General features: G+C 38.8%; 1 pseudogene; it reads left to right on the top strand.

Annotated features, from left to right (window-relative positions):
• The first annotated feature begins 2,713 nt into the window (after positions 1-2,713).
• LOC129894613 (uncharacterized) lies at positions 2,714-6,090 on the top strand (annotated as a pseudogene).
• Positions 6,091-6,396: the final 306 nt, after the last annotated feature.

Here is a 6,396-nt window from a genome sequence, read left to right as displayed (position 1 = left end):
ATAGCCGCCCGTCTTTTGATCGCGGCTATTTTAATTTCAAAACGTCGGGCCATATACGGAGGGAGTGCCCTTACCCCCGCGGATAATTTCGGCACCCTAGTAGGCTAGAGCAGTGATCCTAGAGGTTGGAGAACATATAAAATCCTAGTTTCACTTCATATTAATTTAAACCACATTAAATCGTATTTTTGTTCGTTGATGCTTGTTATTTGATTTGTTCATTAGTATATAGAAATCCCCCTTTTCTTTACAGAAATAAATTTTTTACTAAAACAAATAATAAACGATTGATCTAAAGTCTAAACCATATTCCTTGCGAGATCGATCCTAACCTTCGTTAGGTTCTATATTTGGTCAACGATCATTTTATACTTCTTTTGGAAGGTGTAATTTGAGTGTATCAACTTTTGGCACCGTTGTCGAGGAATTTAACTTTTAGATTAGATTAATTTTTATTATTTGATTTGTAGTCATTATTTCCTTATTTTATGTTATTTTTCTTTTGTTTGTGCTGAAACAAGTTTTGATCTTAGTGCATGACAAATACGAGAAGTCAAGACATTCTCTTGATTCCATTCAATCCCAAAATTCAAAGAGCATTATGTAGAATAGCGAACAACAACAATAACAACGATGGACACAAACTTGGTGATGGTGTGGAATATCTTGGGGAGCAATACGACAACCCACCGCAATATCCTCCGCAACATCAACAACAAAATGTTCCAATCCACAAATAGCAACACAACGTCCTCCACCCAGACATCGCCCCGAACTCGGTATATGCAACAACTATGGGGTCAATCCTGACACCATCGAAACTACGGGTGTTATTGTGTTACCTCTATTACCGCTGAGAACTAAGTTTAGCATCACAAATAAGTTGATTCAAATGCTTCATAGTAGAGGACTGTTAGCTGGATTACCATCCGAAAATCCACACATTCATCTCAAGAATGTGTTATACGTTTGCCAATGAGTGTTGGCGACCCAGGCCTAAATATTGATATCACTGGACTGGGAGTTTTTCCATTATCACTTACTGGCGAGGCTTCAATTTGGTTGTCCGAACTTCCATACAACTCCATCACAACTTGGGATGAATTACACAAGGCATTCATGGAGAAGTACTTCCCATTGTCTAAGAAGATCAAAGTAACAGACAAGATCAACAGTTTCTAACAGTTGCCCGGAGAGTCAATTTGTGGAGCTTGGGAGAGATTTGTAAAGTATCTACGAAGCGTGCCAAATCATAGAATAGCAGACGAGTCACTTCTTTAGCTATTTTACCACGCACTTGATGATAATGGAAAAGCTATCGCAGACACCATCACTGGTGGATCATTTTTGGCCAACACCTTCCAAGAGGCCGTAGAGAGACTTGACCATGTTACAAAGACCAACTAAGCTTGGAGCACTAGGGACATAGAAATTTCAAAAAGCTCTTTTTCTGGTCGCACAAATCAAGGTTCCAACATACAAAACGAAGAGATACTACAAGAGCTCGCTCAATTAAAAACTGAATTCAAGTTGGCATTCAAAAGCATGGGACAAGAGAAAATCAATGCAATCGACCATCAACGTAGGGCACCAAGTTATGCCAATTACGAATATGAGAAAGATGCTTACTATATGAATGATCAAGTGGGGGGGTTTATGGACTAACGCCCAAGCATCCAACCAAGATTCTTGGCGCTAAGGTCAAGGAAATCAAGGTCGGAACTATAACAACTTCAATAGAGAGGGCCATTACAACCACGACAACAACTATAATCGTGAATGAAACTATAATCGCGAGAATAATTATAATCAAAATGGATACAATGATCGCAACTGCAGGCAAGACAGAGAAATGATTGGAGAAAGAGAGATAACAACAATAGTTATGCATATATCCCTCTCGAAAATTGAGATGGAGGATCCGAACTTGCAAGAATCAAAGACATGATGGCCAAGATGATGAAAAAGTATGATGCAACAAAGGATAATATTAGGAGATATATAATGATCTTTCTGAAATGAATCAAAAAGTTAAATCACACTCTATATCCATTAAGCGTATTAAGCAACAATTGGGGCAGATCTCGTCATCTTTGAATCTACGTTAGAAAGGAACTCTCCCAATTAATACAATTCAAAATCCAAAGAATGATGGGCAATGCATAGCTGTAACCACTCAAAATGGCATTCAAAAAGTAGATCTACCTATGCCAGAACTTAAGGATGATGCACACGACGTGGCTGTTAGTGAGGATAAAACAAAAAGCAAAATCAAGAAAGAAATAGTAGGAAAAGAACTAAGCACTAAAAAACCTAAAAAAGGAGAGACGAAGTATGGTGAGAAAGCAAGGAATGTAAAATATGCTGCTCCAACTCCAACTCCAATGCCAAGACCTCCACAAAGATTGAAGAAGAAGGCCGAAGATGGAAAGTTTCTTAAGTTTATCTCTATGTTGAAATAACTTTTGGTAAATGTTCCTTTAATAGAGGCACTAGAACAAATGCGGGGATATGCCAAGTTTATGAAGGATCTTGTCACAAAGAAGAGAACGATAAACTTTGAATCGACCGATAACTTGCATCATTGTAGCGCAATTGTCACTCGCTCTCTTGTGCAAAAGAAAGAAGACTAGATGCATTAACCATACCATGTAACATTGGGGTATTCAAATTTTCAAAAGCATTGTGCAACTTGGGTGCTAGCATTAACTTGATGCCGCTAGCAGTGTTCCGACAATTGGGCTTAGGAGCCCCTAAATCGATGTCAATGCGACTCTTGATGGCAGGTCATACTGTGAAGAAGCTCGTGGGAATTATTTATGATGTTTTAGTAAAAGTCGAATTATTCAAACTCCCTGCTGACTTTGTCATTCTTGACTGCGAGGTAGACTTTGTTGTTCCGATCATTCTAGGTAGACCATTCTTGGCAACCGAACGTGCTTTGGTAGACATGAAAACTACCTAATTAAAGTTTTGACTAAAAAATGAAGAGGTGATTTTTGATGTACGGCGAGCAATGAAGCATCATAATGATATACGAGTTGTTTTCTTAATTGATGTTATCAACGATTTGCAACTAGAAATACCTATTGAAGAGAAGTTGGGTGTTGAAGCTCTAGCTGCCGTTATCATGAACTTCAATAAAGATCACATTAGGGAGTATGATGAGTTATTTGTGCACTAAATGGCCTTGGGACTTTCAATCACACACCAAAGAGACTCGACTTAGACTTGAAGAATAGAGCAACTCCTTCCGCGAAACCATCCAACGAGAAACCTCTAATTTTGGAACTCAAAGTGCTGCCATCTCACTTGCAATATGCTTGCTTGGGACCCAACAACACATTGCCGATCATAATAGCTACTGATCTTCACCAAGAGCAAGTGGAAGCTCTTACATCTGTCTTGAGGCATTTCAAAAAAGCAATAGGATAGTCTATAGTCGACATCATAGGCATACCACTGGGCATATGTACTCACAAAATCCAACTCATGCCGAATTCCAAACCCAACAATGAACACCAACAGCGTATCAACCCACTTATACAAGAAGTTGTCAAAATGGAGATCATCAAGGGGTTAGATGCTGGAGTTGTTTATCCAATTGCGGATAGTAATTGGGTAAGTCCTATCTAATGTGTACCAAAAAAATATGGTATTACTGTGGTTCCAAATGCAAAGAATGAACTCATTCCAATGAGGCCTATCACTTGTTGGAGAGTGTACATGTATTATCACAAGCTAAACTCATGAACTGAAAAAGATCACTTTTCAATGCCTTTCATAGATTAGATGCTCGATCGTCTAGCTGGAAAAAATGGTATGTTTTTCTTGATGGATATTCAGGCTACAATAAGATCTCGATAGAACCCAAAGACCTAGAGAAAACCACTTTTACATGCCCATATAGGACGTTCACCTTCAAAAGAATGCCTTACGAATTGTGTAATACACCAATGACCTTTTAACGCTGTATGATATCTATCTTTTCAGATATGGTGAAAGATACAATTAAAGTTTTCATGGATGATTTTTCAGTGGTTGGTGACTCATTTGATGGTTGTTTGGCTCATCTCCAAGATGTACTGAAAAGGTGTGAAGAGTGCAACCTTGTGCTCAATTGAGAGAAGTGTCACCTTATGGTGAAAGAGGACATAGTGCTGGGTCACAAGATTTCAAACAAGGATATTGAGGTAGATCGAGCAAAGATTGAGGTAATCGCAAAGCTACCCCCTCCCATCTCTGTCAAAGACTTCTCCAAAATAGCTCATCCTTTTTGCAAACTACTAGAGAAGGAGATGAAGTTTTTTTTTGATAAAGCTTGTCTAAAAGCGTTTGAAGAGTTGAAGAAAAGGTTAGTATCACTCCTATCATCATTGCAGCGAATTGGGAGCAGCCGATTAAAGTCACGTGTGATGCAAGTGGAGTAGCACTTGGTGTAGTATTGGGACAAAGGAGCAAGAAGATTCTACATCCCATATACTATGTTTGCGAATCCCTTAGTGTTGCTCAAAGAAACTACACCGTGACCAAACAAGAGTTGCTTGCCGTTGTGTTCGCTTTTGAGAAGTTTGGATCTTACTTGTTGGGAACCAAAGTCACTGTACACACAGACCATGCAACATTGAGATATCTCATGGCAAAGAAGGATGCCAAGCTGAGGCTTATTCATTAGGTATTGTTGTTACAAGAGTTTGACTTCGAAGTGAAAGATTGAAAAGGGACAGAAAACCAAGTTCCAGTCCATCTCTCTAGATTTAAAGAAGAGGCGATGTTAAAGTTGGAAGATAGAGTTGAGATTGATGACACCTTTCTGGACGAACAAGTGTTGGCAGCATCACATGACTTAATTCCATAGTTTGCCGATGTTGCTAACTATTTGATGAGTGATATAGTCCCATCCGATTTGAATGTTTACCAAGGCTGCAAGTTCATGTTCGATGTGAAGAAGTTCTTTTGGGAAGAACCATACTTGTTCCGTGTTTATGCTGATGGGATTATTTATTATTGTGTACCCAAAGTAGAGATGATGAGTATTTTGGAACATGCCATTTGTCGCCCATTGGAGGCCATTATTGTGGTATCTGGACAACATACAAGATTCTACAATGTGGGTACTACTGGCCAATAATTCATTAAAATGCTCATGATTTCGCCAAGTCTTGTGATTGTTATCAATGGGAAGGAGGAATTTCAAGGAAACATGAGCTCCCACTCACTCCTATTCTAGTCATTGAATTGTTTGACGTATAGGGAATTGACTTAATGGGGCCTTTTGTGAGTTCGAGTAGAATGAAATACATCCTCATTGCGGTTGACTATGTGTCTAAATGGGTAAAAACCGTCGCACTTTCCAACAATGAAGCAAGGAGTGTCATCGCTTTCCTTAAGTGTAACATCTTCTCAAGATTTGGTACATCAAGGGCTATAATCAGCGATGGAGGTTCCCACTTCTGCAATCGATTATTCAAAGTGTTACTTGAAAAATATGGGGTTTGACATAGTATAGCAATTCCTTATCATCCACAAACTAGTGGACAAGTTGAAGTCTCCAATCGTGAAATCAAGTAAATACTTGCAAAGGCGGTGAGCACAAATAGAAAGGATTGGTCAAGGAAGCTTGACGACGCTCTATGGGATTACCACACTGCAATCAAGACTCCCATAGGTATGTCGCCTTATCAACTTGTCTTTGGGAAATCTTGTCATATGGCCGTAGAGTTGGAACACAAAGCTATGTGGGTGTTGAAAAAATTGAACATGGATTGGGACACCGCATCTAAACAAATGATGAATCAAATAAATGAGCTCGAAGAGTTTCGCCTAAATGCATATGAAAGCGCAGCCTTGTACAAAGAGCGAATGAAGAAATACCACGACCAAAAGATTGAAAAGTGAATGTTTTCGCCTGGATACTTAGTCCTTCTTTTCAACTCAAGGATGCATTTATTTCCTGCCAAACTCATGTCGAAATGGTTAGGACCGCTCCGAGTGAGTCAAGTTTTTCCATATGGCCAAAGAATCAAAGTATACATGAGCACAGAAGATGAAATCAAAACTGTGGAAACATGGAAACTTAGTGAAGTCTGAGTAACTAAGCTTATATGCTTTGTGCCGCAACGTTAAATCAAGCGCTACTTGGGAAGCAACCCAATTTACTTTGTCATTCATTTAGTCTATTTTATTTTTATCTCTTTTTATTTTTACTTGTTAGTTTTTAGGATAGCATAGACTTTGTTAGGATTCGTGTCAAATTAGAGTCATAAAAAGTATAAAACAATAGGCCACAGGTTGAGTACGTGCCCATGTCGAATTGAAAATACTGGAAACTTAAAGGACTCATAGAGACACACAAGTCATTTTTACGTATTGTAGAAACTTCTACGGCTCATAAAC

This window comes from Solanum dulcamara, chromosome 7 (genome assembly GCF_947179165.1).
Source record: "Solanum dulcamara chromosome 7, daSolDulc1.2, whole genome shotgun sequence".
Lineage (NCBI taxonomy): Eukaryota > Viridiplantae > Streptophyta > Magnoliopsida > Solanales > Solanaceae > Solanum > Solanum dulcamara.
The sequence above is the reverse complement of the archived record's forward strand: the minus strand, read 5'-3'. Positions and strand labels throughout refer to the sequence as shown.